Genomic DNA, 18,451 nt, shown 5'->3' with positions numbered 1-18,451 from the left:
GACACAACTTGTGCAGCCATTACAAAAGAGGTGCCAAAGGAAGAAATCCCTACTAACTATGAAGCCATCTGGAGTTTTCTAGTGAATCAGATGATGAAGAACATACAATATTTTTCCAGCATGGGGCTAGGGAAATATCATCAAGTTCTAAAGCAGCCTAGTTTGGCAGTGAACAAAGGGAAGGATGGTCTTGGGTACACTCCTCTGACCACCAAGGGGCAAAAGTGCTGAGGATGACTAGGAAGATCTCCAACTCTTTCTACCCTACTCTCAATAGGTATTTTATAAAAGAAGGAGAGGATTTCCCTTTCAGCAAAGATGCAACCATGATTTGAAGTATTTTTCCAAGATGAGTTCGATTGGGATAGCAGAAATTGCACTAATTGAGATTGGGTCTTCCTCTGGTGACCCTACAACATTGATCCAATCGAAGGAAGCACCCAGTCCTAGAGTCCTCCTAAAAAGAGAATGGGAAAGGAACATAAGGCTCACCTGGAGTCTGCAGCATCCCATTGATTTGAAATGCTACATTTGCTCTATCCTACAAGAGCCTAGAGCCCGAGAGCTATATGAGCTTAAGCCTCGTCCTTTCAGAGGAAGAAGTGCGTATGCAAAGCAAAGAAGAGCACAGAGAATGATGGTTTGCATGTACTGCACCCGAACCAACTACAACGAGAAGGCTCATGAAGGTGGTCCAAGATGTGACCGTGGCACCAGAATGACATCCCACAACAGGCTCGAAAAGATGGACTTTATAGAAAAAGGATTGAGCAGTCTCCACCAATCTTCACCCCTTAGAAAGTACGGCTTCCGAGAGCACAAGATTGACCAGCTGGTATTCGTGAAGAAGAAGGCACTTATCCAGAAGAACCATCACGCCACTGAATAAGTAGTAGCAACTCTCTCAGAAGGAGAAGAAGGCCCTTTGCCATACCTCCTCATTCATCAAGCCACTAAATCGCTCCTAAATTGGATAAGAATTGGAGAAAACTTCAAGTTTTCTCATTCTATTGAGTCAACCAGCCTGAATACCCCTGGCAAAAGCATCAAGCTAGTTATCAAGTCTGTAGTCAAGTCTATTGTTTATGATTTCGTGTCGACCTCCCCTCTTGTGGAGAGTCCAGAGTCCTTGTATGTCGAGTCTGTTACTTTTTCTTTCATGAATGAAATTTCTGATTCTGAGTATGACTTGCCTCCTTTTTCTGATGATGATCTTAGTAAATATCAAGAATCAATAAAACAATGCAAACCAAATAAGCCCAACCCATCCGTGACGATACTCAGGTTATTAATCTAGGAACCGACCAATGCCTTCAAGAGGTAAAAATTGGCACTACCCTTGATGACGAAGAAGCAGAATAGATGACTAGTCTTTTGAAGGAATTCATCAAAGTCTTTACTCGGTCTTATGAGGATATGCCTCGTATCGATCCCAATATCGTGCAACATCGATTTTTGACTTATCCTAGGGCAAAACTAGTAAAACAAAAGCTCTGAAGAATGCAACCAAAATGGAGTGAGAAGATCAAAGAAGAAGTTGTGAAGCAATGGAATGCAGGGTTTCTACAAGTGGTAAAGTACCCCCGATGGTTGGCCAACATTGTACCAGTACCAAAGAAAGATGGTAAGGTGCGAATATGTGTGGACTTCCGAGATCTTAACAAAGTGAGCCCTAAAGATGACTTCCCCTTACCTCACATTGATGTATTGGTGGATAAAACGGTGGGGCATGCTTTGTTATCATTTTATGGATGGATTCTTAGGATACAACCAAATAAGTATGCACCCAAAAGATCATGAGAAGACAGCCTTCACCACCCCATAGGGAACCTATTGTTACAAGGTGATACCTTTTGGACTGAAGAACTCCGAGGTAACTTATCAGAGAGCAGCTACAGCCATATTGCCTGGCATGATGAACAAAGATGTGAAAGTCTATGTGAATGACATGGTTGTAAAGTCAAAAGATCGATAGGGGTATATTCTCGCGCTGAGGCGATTCTTTGAAAGAATCAAGAAGTATCAGCTAAAGTTGAATCCTCAGAAGTGTGTACTTGGGGCAACAACAGGAAAGTTGTTAGGCTTCTTGGTGAGTGAAAGAGGCACTGAAGTCGACCCTATCAAGATCAAGGAAATTCAGGAGATGCCCACACCTCGGACTGAGAAGCAAATACAAGGATTTTTAGGTCACATCCAATACATCAGTAGATTTATAGCTCAGTTGACTACAATCTATAAACCAATTTTCAAGCTACTGAAGAAGGATCAGCCCACGGAATGGAATGACCAATGCCAACAATCTTTTGATAAGATCAAAGGATACCTCATGAACCCACTAATATTGACACCACCAGTGGAAGGAGAACCACTTATGTTGTACTTATCCGTGGGAGAATATTCCATGGGCTCATTGCTAGCCTAGAAGGAAACAGAAAAAGGAGCAGAGCATGCTATATACTACCTTAGTAAGAAATTCTTGGAATATGAGACACAGTACACATCTTTGGAAAGAACTTGTGCTGCATTGATTTGGGAAATGAAAATGTTGCAACACTACATGGTTTCCTATCAAGTACACTTGATCTCAAGGATGGATCTCATCAAATACCTCTTTGAGAAACCAGCCCTAACAGGAAGGATGGCTCGTTGGTTGCCTTTTCTATTAGAGTTTGACATCACCTATGTTACTCAGAAATCTATCAAGGGGCAAGCCATAGCCGATCATTTGGCTGCCCACTCCATAGAAGATGGAAGATCCTTGGATGATGCCTTTACCGATGAAGGAATCACCGTAATAGAGGAAGAAGACACAGTTAATGAATGACAATTATTCTTTGATGGAGCAGCCAATCAGAAGGGATGTGGTGTGGGAATATTGTTTGTCACTCCTAACGACATTTATTTGCCTTCATCATTCTGCCTCGACTTCCCCTGTACTAACAATATTGCCGAATATGAAGCTTGTGCTTTGGTGCTCGAAATTGCTTTAACTATTGGTGTACAAAGGATTAAGGTTTACGGTGATTCATCCATTTTCATCTGTCAGACATAGAGAAAGTGGAAGACTAGAGATGAAAAGCTGAAGCCGTTCAAGAACATCTGGAAGAGGTGATTAAACACTTTAAGAAGATCTCGTTCGAATACTTCCAGAGAGATAACAACAGGTTTGCTAATGCCTTTGCAACCTTGGCTTCCATGGTAGAATGCAATCCTATGGCTAAGGTTTGACCGTTCTTGGTGGAACAAAGAAGCAGGCCAATTTATCAGAATTCGGTGAACTCTCTCATTGCGGATGTTTGGTTTTGGTTTGCTCACACAGTGTATTTCATCAGAGAAAAAAAGTACCCAGCTGAAGCAACTGATAGAGAAAAGAAGTTTCTAAGAAGGTATACCACCCATTTTATTCTTCAAGAGGATTTATTATACAAGAGATTCTATGAAGGAATACATTTGCTGTGTGTGGATGAGGAGCAAGTGGTAACCATCATGGAGGAAATTCATCAAGGTCTTTGTGGACCCCACATAAATGCCAAGATGTTATCTAAGAAGATCCTTAGGCTGGGATATTACTGGAACACTATGGAAGCAGACTGTGTGGACTTTGTCAAGAAATGCCACAAGTGTCAGATATTTACTAATATCATATATATCCACCAACAGAGTTGTATTCACTCAATTCACCTTTGCCATTCTCCACTTGGGGCATCGACATCATTGGAAAGATCAACCCCAAGGCATGTAATGGTCACGAGTTCATTTTGGTAGCCATTGATTATTTCACCAAGTGGGTAGAAGCACAATCCTATACGGTCGTCAAGTCTACTAAGGTGGCTAAATTCATTCAAGAAAACATCATTAGCCGGTATGGAATGCCTCAAGAATTGGTGTCAGATCAGGGATCCCATTTCTGGGGCGAGACTGAAAAAATCTGTACAAAGTTCGGTATCAGAAGGCATCGTTCTACCACTTACAGGCCGTAGACCAATGGGGCAGTGGAAGTAGCCAACAAGAACATCAAAGTCATCCTGTAGTAAATGGCAAAAACACACAAGGATTAGCTGATAAGTTACCCCTTGCCTTATGGGCATACTAGACTTCTACATGATCCTTAAGAGGGGCAACCCCTTTCTCTTTGGTATATAGGGTTGAGGTGGTTCTACCCGCAGAGATCCTAGTACCATCCCTAAGGGTGATTCTTGATAGTTAGCTACCTGAAGGAGAGTGGGTAAAGGCCAGACATGACGAGCTCAATTTTCTTGATGAAAGATGTATGAAAGCTATGGATAATCTGAAGAAATACCAACTGAGAATGGCCAGGGCCTTTAACAAAAATGTGAAACCCCACCACATAGAGGAGGGTGAACTTGTTCTTTGAGAACAAAGAGCCCAAATTCATTACCCAAGAGGAAAATTCAGGCCCAACTGGAGCAGTCCATTCACTGTCAAAGAAATTCTACCAGGCAAAGCTGTGAAACTCATAGACCACAACGGCGAAGAAATACCTGGACTAGTCAACATAGATCAACTCAAGAAATATTATGTCAGAAAGGGTGAATAGCCTGAACTAGGTCCGACCTGATTCCTTTCGAGGGATACGTAGGCAACTTGACATGTGCAAGTGCGGTCTCAACCATCTAAAGGCAATAAATTGGTTCCTTGATTAATAATCAAAGTATCTTAAAAGATCATCAAAGTTTGTGTCCCCCAGGAATAGCCATTTGGCATGAAAGACCATTAGGTATCTGTCATCCACCATTGGTCCATCACTTCTTATCCAGGATTCTATCCGCCAAAAATTGCCATTTGGCATGAAAGGCCATTAGGTATCTGTCATCCATCCATTGGTCCGTCAAATTTTATTCAGGATTCCATCACTTAAAAGAAAATTTCCACCCGATACCAATTTATCAAGGCTAGTTCATTCCCTAGCCATGATCAGTCAAAAAAAAAAAAAAAAAAAAAAAAAAAGAAGGGCTTGATGCAATAGTGGTAAAGGCTTGTTTGAGTCAACAGTTAATGAGTAATGCTTTGATAAATCGTCATATCTCTTTTGTTTGTGATAATTTAGGAAAATTCATGGGCTCGTTGGATGAGATATTGAGGAAATAAACCTCATACAAGAACAGGAGGGCACCAGGATTGCTGGAATCCATGAATGCATCATTTCTCGACTGGATCGGGTGTGTGAAATTACATGATCAATTACTCTAATAGGTGCCTCAACACTGGGATGCCAGCCTACATGTGTTTCGGTTTGGATTGGTTGAAATCTGCCCAACTCTCAAAGAATTCTGGGTTTGTACGTTATCTCCACCCAAAGGCAGGCTGTTCCAACCATCTTTGAAGAAAGATTATTCAGAGGAAATTCAGGGCATCTTCGGATGGAAAGAAGAGGAAGTGAAACAATTTGTTAGGTATGGGAAGATTGACATTCTGAAGGTAGACCAGATCTTCATCCACTATCTACCAATAGAAGGAATCCATCAATAGAGATCACAAGATGCCTATTTACTTTGTATGATAGCTCACTATGTTCTCTGCACTCCCGGATGTGGTGAACCGCTTGTTCTAATTGAGGTAGTAAAACAGTTGAAAAAGGGAGGTGACATCATCCCTGCAGTTCTTACAGAAATATTCAAGGGATTTGATGACATGAGCCATGGCCATAGATTCAGACTAGATCATTATCGAGGGAGTCTTGCTATTTTTCAGATTTGGCTCCTCAAGAAGCTGAAGTTAACCAAGCCATTAAAAGGAGGCCCACTCGAAGCTCTTTGTTACCAGGATATGAGGGAAGTTCCGGAGTTCAACCTTATCATTGATTGGGAGAAGTACCTATAGGAAAGGACTGTGCAAGATATCGCATAGAGGTGCCAGGGAGGCCACAAGAAGATTTTCTTATGAAGACCCCTGGCTACAATTATGTCAGGTTGATGGGATTGACTCATACTTCCTTTTATTTGCCCACGTACATCGGCTAACAATATGGGCTCGAGGTGATGGACCCAGAGGAGTTAGTGAACTTTCACCCACCTCAAGAGTTGTCTCCCTACCTTGTTACTTACCTATCCTGTCTATGATAGGAAGATTGTTCCCCTTTTCATGTAATTCACTTGGTAATAGAATGAGGAAATATTTGGATTTTTGTGTTATCCCGATTATTCTAATTATGACTTGAGTTGTGGAATTGAATATGCCTAAACATTGCGGACCACAAAAAAAAAAAGGAAAGTTTTTCTTTGTACCAAAGGTAAGTTTTCATTCATAAGATGCTAAAATAAAAGGGGGAGGGAAAGAAAAAAGAAAATATACATGTGTTTGTGTTTACAGGAAATATAAGAACAAATCCCTATGGGTTAAAAGTCATTAACTGAACCATACTCTAAATCATCCCCATAGAGTATCAAGGAACCCGCGGATGTTAATCCAGCCTGCTCCAGCCTCTGTGTCATATCCTGAATCAGTGCTTCCCGCTGTGCAATTTCCTACTCGTGGGAACTAACTTGGCTCTCCAAGGTTGCAATCCTCCCATCCTAAGGAATATAGGAAAGGATCAGGAAGAAGAATAATGAATGAAGAAGGACAAAAGGAAAATGGGGGAATTTATAAAATGCCTTGGCAACAATTGTCTCGCATAAGCCATAATGCATTCTCCTGATCTCAGAATAGATCTCCGGAGACACATGAGAAAGAGCCTATCAGCCAAAAGAAGTCAATAGTCAATAGAAGGATGATCAGATACTCACATAGTCATAAGGAATGGGTAGCCCAGGGGAAGCATCTACATCTGTCTTCTACTCCAAAAGATGAGGGAGACTGGGGTTGGCCGCATTGGGATAGTTCCAAGCAGGGAAACCATGGAAGGGGATGCTAGCAACTCTGAGAGACTCACCTGCACTGGTAGAAGGTCTCGCTTGTGAAGGATCAACAGCATTAATAGGCGACGGAATAGTAGAAGGGTCTACACGTTGCACTCTACCCTGAAAGAACATCGGTCAAGACCAAAACAAGAAAGAATTAGAAGGAAACAATCAAGAAAGGGCAACATACCACTAAACCGTCAGGAACAAGAGGGGTGCATACTGTCTCCTCCTCTAGGAAGACTCTATAGTCCCTATCCCGATCTAAGAATGAGTTATCCCACACTCCGTCGGCCGAACTCTCCATCTTATCCATAGGGATGATCTCTAGGCAGTGTATAGTGGGTGGAGGAAGACCAGGAGAGAAGCGCGACTTGACATCCAACCACTGGGCTACTTCTTTCTCTCCTAGATACTAGACGTGGCCCTATATGCCTCGAAAAAGGACTCGGTTCTCAGATAAGTGTTTAGCTAATGCGAATCCTTTATAATCTGGAAATACGAGGCAATGGAATGGTCTCCAAGTGACCTATAAATCTAAGGAAAAGTAAGTACAACACAAGATAAAAGGAATTTTAGTGTCAAACGTGGCATACCTCAGTGAGGTCGTTCAAAAGAGAACGAGCAGTGGTCCCCGGAGGATGGTGCCGAGCCCTGATCACATGATTATCTTCCCACCTTGTGGCTATAGGGAAGAAGAATGCCTAAGTGTCCCTCAGTCTGGGAGCTATGGTCCCCAAGTGCTCAAAACACTAGGGTTGTTTCAAGAGACTAAAGTAAGAAAGTGCAATCCAAATGAATGAAAGGAAATGAGTACAAGAAGGAAAGTTACGTAGAGGATGAAGCCCGCTCCCTTGAGACCTCGGTCTCCATATGACAGTAGTCTAGGGTCCGTAAAAGATATGCATAGGTAGCCCCACCTCAGTCCCTAGAATCTACTGGATGAGGATCTCGGAGGAAGAACACCAGGCGGATGTCTACTCCCCCTTGGAGATCACTGAAAAGGCACTGACCCATAGGAAACAGTAAGAAAGAATAGGCCACCTGTGACATGTTGCCTGGGTTCTCCCACAGGCCAATTTTCCACCATCGGGCACTAATCTCCCCTAGATGGATGTGTGTCTGGCCAGCCGCAATGGTAATGCCTGTCAATTCTGTAAACTCCTTGATAGTCAAAATCTCGGGTAGGGTCATGGGTCTACCTCCAAATGGAATGCCTGTCAAGGCATAGAAGCACAGGGGCGTGATGGTGATCTCACCAACAGGGAGATGAAAAGAATGAGTACTCGGCCACCACCGCTCCATCAGGGCCCCCACCAGTGCCGGATTGAACTTCCGAGACTCTACAAGGGATAGCCGACACAGGTATGATACATCAACTATCTCCTTCACTCTACGAGGAAGCATCCTATGCCATGACTAAACCATGTTCGGATGGCCATACAAGGCTAGGGTAGGTGGTTCCCTCCCCTCATGCTAGTGGAAATAAAGAATGTATAAAAAGAAAAACAACAAAAAGCAAAAACAATATAAAAGATAATAATAAAAAAAAAGAACAAAACAAGAATAAAAGATGATCAAAATAATGAATAAAATGTAAAGACTTACCCAAGCACCCCATACGGAGTTGCAAATGTGGTTTCAACTGTCGTGAAGAGTCTGCCTGGAGTACCAATCGGCCAGGCCCTCATCCATGTGGGAAGAACTGCTGCAACTCTCCAACTGGATTTCTCCAAAAGTCTTTCTCTTTCTCCTTTCAGCCATATTCTTAGAATCACAAAAAGCCCCAAGAAGTTTTTCAATTTGTAAGAAGCCCTAGAAAGTTTTTCAATTTGCACAAAAGCCCACAAGAATATCAAATTCTCCAAATGAATCATCCCCCAAGAATAAGATGAAGATCTTTAAGAATAAGATGAAGATCTTCAAGAGCAAGATGAAGATTTTCAAGAACAAGATGGAACACTTTAAGAACAAGAAGGAGAACTTAAAGAAAAACCTAAAGGCTCCAGAAACTCAAAACCCACTCACTTCACTCAGAAAAGTTAGAATGAGGAATGGACAAAGAAGGGAGACCATTTTATAGGAAAAAAATTCATTTTCCAAAAAAAAAATAAATAAAGAAAAATTTGAGGTTCCAAATCCAAGGTGCAAATCAAAGTTTCTTACTACCAAATACCAAATTCAAAATTATTTCGGTGGTAGTTGCAAATAATGTCTCATGGGAAGTAAAAATTCAAAGGAAAGGTAGAAATTCATGTGGTAGGTGAAAATTATTCACATGAAAAATGGGAAGTGAAAATAAAAAGGAAGGTAAAATTTACATCACATTCATGTGAAAGGTGAAAATCAAATTCAAATGGAAAGTAAAAGTCATGTGAAAAGCCAAATTCAAATCAAATCCAAATCAAGAGCAAATCAGGATTCCAATTCAGAAGTCCAAATTCAAGATTCCATTTCAAAGGTCAAAATTTAAGATTCCAATTCAAAAGTCCATAAGATTAAAAATCCAAAGAAGAATCAAAGATCAAAAATCCGAAAATCAAAGGTCAAAATTCAAGATTCCAAATTCAAGATTCCATTTCAAAGGTCAAAATTTAAGATTCCAATTCAAAGGTCCAAAAGATTAAAAATCCAAAGAAGAATCAAAGGTAAAAAATCAGGAATCAATTATTAATGTCTTTTACAGGGTTGAAAGACTAGCAAATTTCTTTCCTATAATTGACAGTACCAGATAGCCCAGACCGGTTCAAAAGAACCTGCCTGGAAGACCAGATAGCCTAGTTCAGTTCAAAAGAACCCACCTGGAAGACCAGATAGCCCAGCCCGATTTGAAAGAACTTGCCTGGAAGACCAGATAGCCCAGCTCGGTTCGAAAGAACCCACCTGGAAGATCAGATAGCCTAGACTAATTTAAAAGAACCCACCTGGAAGATCAGATAGCCCAGCTCGGTTCGAAAGAATCCGCCTGGAAGATCAGATAACCCAAGTTGGTTCGAAAGACCCAGTTTGGAGAGTAGACATCCCTAGACTGGCACATGGAGCTCGGCCTAGGAAAAATTAAAGATCAAAGTACTAACATCTTTTGCAGGATTAGAAGAGCAGCGAATTTCTTTCCTACAATTGACAATCTAGGTAAGTCCTAAACTTTAAAGAAGTTGAGAGATGTTATCTGTTATATTTTTCAACTCCGTCATAAATGAGCAGTAAGACGGCAGTATATACTCCGGGTGACAAAATGTGGTCATTCTTTTCTTTGCCCTTCGGCTGTTGGCATAGGCCTCGGCTAAAGAGGGGCATTCTATAGATACCCAATCTTGTCACCCTCCTTTGGCTATGATGAAATGTGAATCTTAGACACGACTTCTGAATTCCGATCATTAGAGATGATGGACTAAATAAACCCAGAAACATTCCACTACCTGAAAACCTTGGAAACCCCGAGCGGGAGAGAAGATGGTCCAATTTTAACTTTCTATATACAAAGGAATCTGATCAAGATGACCATGCAGATGGATAGTGCTCGGAAACACGATTTTGACGATATATGGCACGTCAAAATCAGATCATCGGATTTCTCGCAATCGTCCCCGAATAATCATATTTTCCTGTACATATGTCGCGCAACTGGCAAGCCTACTGGAAACCTGGAAAATCCCCTACCTATCCCAAATTCATCCGATACCTACCCAGATAACCTGAAAACATTCCCCTACCTGAAACCCTAGAAACCCTCACACAGGAGAGAAGAGGGTCCAATTTTGTCTTTTTATATACGAAGGAATCCGGTCAAGATGACCTTATGGATGGATAGTGCTCGAAAGTATGATTCTGACGATATATGGTACATCAAAATCAGACCAACGGATCTCCCATGATCATCACGGAAAAAATCCATGATCGAATACGTATAGCCACTGCATGTGTGCTAGCCAGCCCGCACCCCTTTACCCATGCCCGCGCCTCTATAGGCCCTTGCTCGCGCCCCCTAGTCACATGCCCGTGCCACCTTTACACATGACCATGCCCCCACAGGCCCATGCCCGTGCCCCCTCTACCCATGCATGCCTCTTTGTCAGTTGCTGCCCATGGATGTAGCACATGGCTGTTGCCCATGGCTACGGCCTATGCTTGCTGCCCATGCCTGCTACCCCAACCAGCCTTGTGTGCTGTGCACCCATGCCATAATGCCGCACACCCATGCCACTCAAGCCATTACCTGCATGCCATGCACCGCACACCCATGACATTGCCCGTATTGCCTGCCCTCTTGTACTGACCATGCCCCGTGCACTTCGGCCCAATCTTGCACGCCACTGGCAATAGCCGAGATTGGTTTTTCGCTGGCTCGGTGGGTAAGGAGATTCCCTCTTCACACACTTGAGACCAAAATCCCACTTTTTGGCTAAGAATTCTCTTTCCCAAAAACCCCTCTTTTATCCATTAGATAGAAGACTGCTTCACCCATTTTAATCCAAGAACCCTCTTCTGTCCGTTGGGTAAAAATTCTCCTTCTTTCCCATTGGTTCGAAAAACCTATAAATACCCCCATCCTTTGGATTTTAGACACAAAACAACCCCACCTCACTCCATAGTAGTGAAGCTCTACCCTCTCTCCTCCCCTCCCCCTCTTGATTTTCTTCGAGTCTTCGGAGCGATCTTCGTCAAGATCCGAAATCTTATTCGGATCTTCGAAGTGTTCTTTGGGACTTTGAAGATCTTTAATCCAAGTTCTTAGTTCAATCCAATTTTTTCCAAAAATAGTGTGTTCTTCAACCCCTTCTTTGAGTGTTTTTGGTTTTTACCAGAAATAGAAACCCTCCTTGAGTTTCTTCGGGTCTACGAAGAGATCTTTGTCAAGATCTAAAGTTCTGTTTGGATCTTCAAAGTGTTCTTTGGGGCTTTAGGGATCTTCAATCTTATTTTAGGTCAATCCATTTCTTTCCAAAAATAGCAGTTTCTAGCGGAAGCCCTGTCCGAGTGCCTCTGGAATCTTTCAAAGAATATCCATTCCCAGTGGAAGCTCTGTCGAAGTGCCACCTTAGCCTAGCCCTCCCCTAGCCTAACCCCAGCAAAAGCTCTCCTAGAGTGCTACCTCAGTCTAGCCCTCCCCTAGGGGGATATTTTGGCTAGGGAAGGCTATTTACAGAACTTTGCCGAAGTGCCACCTCATCCTAAGCCCGGAAATAGCCTTCCCTGGCAGAAGCTCTATCCGAATCCAAATCTAAAAATAGCCTAGCTGAAGCTCTATCCGAATCTAAAACCGAAAGCAACCGTTCTTAGTCGGAACCCTATTCGAATACCATCACAATCAGCATCTCTTAAGAAAGAAAGTTGGAGGTCAAGACCATCTTCCCCTAAGCCAGGAGAAACACAAAAAATAGTCTGAGCCGGTACTAATTAGGGGCCCACCCCTCTTGACCCGAAACAGGGGTTAAGTTCAGGTACAGTTTCTCTACCCAATTATCATCATGTAGACTTTATATAGACCTTATCTTAATGTATATAGTAGTTTAAATTCAGTTAATGTATGTATGTGTGATAACTTAGCCCTGCATATGAAATAGTAATAATTGTGAAAAATGTTCGTTCTTAAGCATCTAGTAGGAAGACAGGTTGAACAGGGTAGATTAGGTGCCTAACACCTTCCCAATTCAACAACTTGACACTTACCTTAAATCTCTGGACCATACCAACTCTTGGGCCCTTTTCGTAGGAATTGGGCCCACCCCCGGGTCCTAGGCCCATAACCCTGGGTGACGACTCCAAACCCCATTTGTATGATCCCGATCCCCGTATTGGATCATCATCAAACTCCTGTCTCAAATGATGAATTTTAAACTCTTGCGAAATAGGCCCCCATGTATCTATGAGTGGCGACACGATGGTGCAAGGTCTGAAGGGTAAGCACACACGAAACGATCCCCCTCCCTCACATGAAAGAGACCTAAAGAGAGGAGAGAGGATGGAATCGATGCGAACAAGTCCATTTTCGGCTGCTACCCTCACACCTTGGCTTGAGGCAAGTCGATTGGTTAAGGTGTGGCTAAGCTACATTCCCGATCGATGCCTGCTTTCTAGGTTGGATGGAACATGACCGACCCATAGCCATGTCAGACTAGTTACCGAGCGACTTGATTGTGCCTACGTATGAGGGTCAATGAGCATGAGTGGCAGAATCATATCTGAACTACAGTTGGGGATTTACATGAGACACATCTAAGCTACATATGAGCAATCGGGCTATAACCACACCCATAGGCTTGGCACTAAGAAGTGGCCTTCCATAGGTGCTTGGTAGAGGTAGGTTGGTAACCAAGCTACAAAATTAAGGTCGCTCGGCACTTAATATCGGTGGGATCCCTCGATAGAACATGCTCGCTATAAGGAGAGACATTCCTAATCGAATACATAATTTTAAAGCAAGGATCAGATCCATCTAATCAGGAAAGGGTACCTATAAGGACTCCAAATCTTCCCTAGAAGGAAGGAGTCATATCTTTCTTACCATCCATATCACATGTGATATGGATTCCTATTGTACATCGATTCCATATCACATGTGATATGGATCTTTCTCATAATAAACTCTTTCCTATTGCAGCTGGACTCTAAATGGACACTTACCATTACATAATGGTCCCTATATAGGAATTTGATTAGGATTGATTTCTTTCCTTGTATATTGTCATGATTAGGGTTACACATGATTCCCTATATATTGTAATGTTCTCAAACATGTTAATCAAGGCAAACATTACTTGAATTGTCATGGTATCAGAGCCATTACTGGCCAACGCCTTCCTCTAAACCCTAGTCTTCTCTTTTTCTCCTCCCTCCAATGGCCAACCTCACCCCTACCACCAATGCCATTGTTCCTGTGGCTCCTATTGCCCAGCCGCCCATGTCTGCTGCCCATCATTTCATTTCTCTCAAATTGACCTCCAAGAACTTCATCTTCTGGAAGACTCAGATTGTTCCCTTCCTCAGGGGTCAGAAGCTTCTTTCTTTTCTTGATCGTACTCACCCTTGTCCAACCGATCCTACTGAGGTCGTTACCTGACAGGACCAGGATGCTATCATTATGAGTCTCATCATCGCATCTCTCTCTGAAGAAGCGTTTCCCCTTATTGTTGGGAAAGACACCAGTAAAGCAATCTGGGATGCCCTACATGCCTCCTATGGCTCATCTTCCACCACGAAGACTTCTCTCTCTCAACATGGGTCTCCAAAAGCTGGTTCACTCTACTGGTGAATCCGTCACATCTTTTCTCCAATGTGCCAAGGCCCTTGCCGATGAACTCACTGCTGCCGGGAAGCTGCTTGCTCCAGAGGACTTTAATCTTTATATTTTTTATGCCCTGAGGTAGGATTTGCAGGATATTGTGCCTACCCTTATGGCTCGCCCTGATCCAATACCGTTCCATGAGCTTCAAAGTTTACTGATCAGTTATGAATATCTCCACTCCAATACCGCCAGCAAGTCTGATGCCACTGATCCCGCCCCCACACCAGAAGCCAATCTTACCTACTCTGACTCTCCCTCTCCCACAGGAACTACCAACTCTGGTCATAGCACAGTGAGGGCTCGCGGTGGGCGTGGTGGTGGTAGCGGAGGCTGTGACAACCTTTACTACAACATCTGTCAACTTCTAATCACATTGCCGCCAATTGCTTTTACAGACCATACCCCAATACCCAAACCTATCAAACCAACCCAACAAACCAGTGCCCCTCACATGCCCTATACAATCCCCCCCCCACTACACCATTCCCTACAACCATTCCAACCCTCCACTTCTCCCTACACCACCACCCTCTACTGCATTAATCTGGTACCCAGACATTGGTGCCTCTCACCATTTCACCCCTGACATCCATTCCCTATCCACCCATGATGGCAACACTGGTCAAGAACAACTCTATGTCGGTAATGGTAAGGTCATTCCCATCTCTAATATTGGTTCTTCTTCCCTTTTTTCTCCCTCTTCCTCTTTGAAATTTCGTCTACTTGATGTTTTGCATGTTCCTAATATATCTAAACCTCTTCTTTCTGTTCAACGCTTTGCGCGTGACAACAATGTTTTCTTTGAGTTTCATGAATCTCATTTTCTTGTCAAGGATCAGGTGACCAAGTCAGTTCTTCTTTCTAGACCGAGTAACGGGGGACTCTACACTCTTTCCTCCCTGGTTCCTTCCTCAACAGTTGCTAATGTTGCTGTTCGCACCTCTCTAGACACCTGGCATCATCATCTCGGCCATCCCTATCAACGCCTTCTTCAGTTCATGGTTCACTCCAATGGACTTCCATGTCAATCCTCTTGTCTCCGTTTGTTGTGCACTCCTGTTAGTTGGGCAAGTATTGTCATCTTTCTTTAGGTCCCTCCCCCTCTCGTAGTATGTACGCCTTAGAACTTGTCTATAGTGATGTATGGGGTCCCTCTCATGCAGTCTCATCTGAGGGCCATCGTTATTTTGTATTCTTTCTTGATGATTGTAGTAAATCTCTCTAGTTTTATCCAATGGTTAATAAATTTGAGGTTTTTAAAATTTTTCCTCAATTTCAAGCCTTGGTTGAATGCCAGTTTAATTGTAAACTCAAGTCAATTCAAACTGGCTGGGGCGGTGAATATAGGACCCTCCCCAAATATTTTGCGCCCCTTGGCATTGCCCATCGCCTCTCCTATCCTCACACCCATGAGCAACAAGGGATGGTGGAGCGACGCCATCGCCATATCGTTGAAACAGGCCTCTCCCTTCTTGCTCATGATTCTATTCCTCAGCATTATTGGCATTATGCGTTTGAGATAGCTGTTTACCTCATTAACAGAATGCCCTCTAAGGTGATCTCATAACTCCTCTCCCTTCCAACTTGTCCATCATCATTCTCCTGACTACTCCTTCCTTCGTGCATTTGGGTGTCTATGTTTCCCCTATCTCCATCCCTACCACTCTCATAAAATAGATTATAGGTCCAGTCCTTGCGTTTTCCTTGGGTACAGCTCTTCCCATACTGGCTACTGTTGCCTTGACCCCATTACCAACCGTCTTTACATAGCCCAGCATGTCCTTTTTAATGAGTCCCAATTCCCTTTTCAAAACCTTTTCCAAACCTCCTAGGGCCACACCACACCTCCCTCACCCTCTCCTTGGGCCTCTGCTCGCCCCCACTATCTTCCCACCCTGAACCACCACCATTACCTATTCCTCCACCAATGCCCACCCCTACCCCACCTACTTCCCCAGCGTCTCTCCCATTTCCGCTTTACCTCACCAACCCCTACCACACCCTCACCATTGGCCACGCCTACTAGTACCCCTCCCCTCTCTCCCATAATCCAAACTCGCCCTCTCACTGAGCTATATACCTTTACCCATACTGAGCCTCCACATAGCCAACCCTACCACACCATGACCTCACCATCACCGCCCCATCACCACCTCCTGCTCCCCAATGAACCCACACCATGATGCTTCGGTCTCGTCCGAATGCCCTCACCTCCGCTACCACCCTTACTGAACCCACCTGCATCACTCAAGCCTCCAAGTCTCCTGAGGGGCGTGCTGCTATGGCAATGGAGTTCACTGCATTACTTCGCAATGGTACGTGGACCCTGGTCCCTTCTTCTCCCTCTATGAACCTGGTTGGTTGTAAGTGGGTCTTTCGCATTAAACGAAAGGCTAGTGGTACACTTGAGCGCTACAAAGCGCACCTTGTTGCAAAGGGCTTCAGCAGCATGGCCTAGATTACATAGAGACCTTCAGTCCAGTGGTGAAACCCACTACCATACCCACGATCCAAGCCATTGCTGTCTCTCAAGGCTGGTCCATTCGCCAGCTGGACATCCATAATGCCTTCCTTCACGGTGCTCTCACAGAGGATGTGTTTATGGTGCAACCACCTAGCTTTGAGGATAGATCTCAGCCAGGTTATGTGTGCAAGCTTCACTGATCCCTTTATGGCCTCAAACAGGCACCACAGGCATGGTTCTCTCGGCTGTCTCAGTACCTCATTAGCTTGGGGTTATGTGCCTCTCACACTGATCCTAGCCTCTTTATTTATTGTCAGGTATCTATCACTGTGTATGTATTGGTCTATGTTGATGACATCTTGGTTACCAGTTACTCGCAAGCATAGGTCTCCACTCTTCTGCAATGCCTTGGCACCGAGTTCTCTATTAAGGATCTTAGGCCCCTTCATTTTTTCCTTGGTGTCCAAGCCATTGGGCAACCGAATGGGCTTCTTCTTTCCGAATCCAGGTGTATTGGTGATCTCTTGCAGCGCTCTGGTATGGTTGATTGTAAGCCTGTGACGATCCCAATGGCCACAACTCTCAAACCCATAGTGTAATACCCCGCTTCTTAAACCCGGTCTGATTTCGTAGTTGAACCGGTTTAACCATGCAGGAACCGAGCCAGAGGAAATTAGAGCGGGTTCCTTATGGGCTATGATGGCACGGGTGACCTTAAACACCGGCTGGCCCGACAAGTCCGAGCCAGTGCCAGAAGAGACGGGAGTGCCCAAACCGTGTACGTGCACCTACCATAAGGCTATGTACGGATAAAACAGGTATTATATCCGTATTTTAAGGTATATACGTATGCTACATCGTATGCCTGGGTTGGGGTTCACGTCGAGGTCCGAACCCGATCAAAATCCCGAGCTTTGGCCCTCAGGTGGGTAGGATAGGTGGGTGCACCCACCTGAGTGACCCATCCAAGTGCACTATTCACTTAATTAGGAATGGTATATAAGGCTTTATGATTTTCTTTTCTTTCCATTTATTACCCTCGTACGTTGGTGAGAAAAGTAAAGAGGAGAGAGAAAAGAAAGGGAAGAAGAAAGGAAGAGAAGGAAGAGGAAGAAAAGGGGGATTTCAGCGGCGCCGAAGCTCGGTCTTCCCATTCCGGTGCCGGGAGAGTGATCTTCAACTCTAGATCTACAGTTAGAGGTAAAAAAAGTTGGGTTTTGTGAACATTCACCATACCCAAGCTTTAAACCCTTGATTCGAGTATGGTTTCTTGAGATCTTGTAAAACCCCTTTGAAATGATGAATCTAAGGTTTAATAGATGACTTATGTGTTGATCTTGAAGGATTTGAAGAGATATTGACAAGGTGGAAGAAACATTGTGGGTTTGAAGTGGTTGGAGGGTTTGAAGTCGTTCTTGAGCAAAGAAGGTAAGATGGTTTTCCCTCACTTGAATCTAACCTAGATCTAGGTTAGAACCATCCTATAGGACCTTGAGGGTGTGAAGAATGGGTGGGGAAAAGCCCCATTTGTTTCCCCAAAGAATGGAGAAAATGGGGAAGAAACAGTGTCTTTTCCGCCAAGACCGGTGGGTTCAACCGGTGGGCTCCTACCCGCCTGTGGGTACCCACCTGAGAAGGGGGGGCCTTCGGACCCAACCGGCGGGTACCACCGGCGGGTACTACCGGCGGGCCCCTACCCGCCGGTCCTAACCGGTGGGTAAGACCGGTGGGTAGACAGCCCACCTGTCTGACCCACCCGTGTGGCCCCGAAGGTGATCCTTATGTCTGATCGAACCCAAATCGGACGTGTGACCTTCTTTTGACGTTCTAAACACGATTTTG

The 18,451-nt window shown here is 44.0% G+C and overlaps 1 long non-coding RNA gene across 1 annotated transcript; it reads left to right on the top strand.

Moving 5' to 3' along the window:
* Positions 1 to 13,655: 13,655 nt before the first annotated feature.
* Positions 13,656 to 15,418, top strand: LOC122057052. Its single transcript, XR_006133440.1, has 2 exons — positions 13,656 to 14,793; positions 14,985 to 15,418. It is a non-coding gene; the product is annotated as an uncharacterized LOC122057052 (long non-coding RNA).
* The last annotated feature ends 3,033 nt before the right edge of the window (positions 15,419 to 18,451 follow it).

The sequence above is a fragment of the Macadamia integrifolia genome, chromosome 12, assembly GCF_013358625.1.
Source record: "Macadamia integrifolia cultivar HAES 741 chromosome 12, SCU_Mint_v3, whole genome shotgun sequence".
NCBI classification, from domain to species: domain Eukaryota; kingdom Viridiplantae; phylum Streptophyta; class Magnoliopsida; order Proteales; family Proteaceae; genus Macadamia; species Macadamia integrifolia.
Note: the sequence above shows the minus strand (reverse complement) of the source record. Positions and strands in the feature narration are given on the sequence as shown.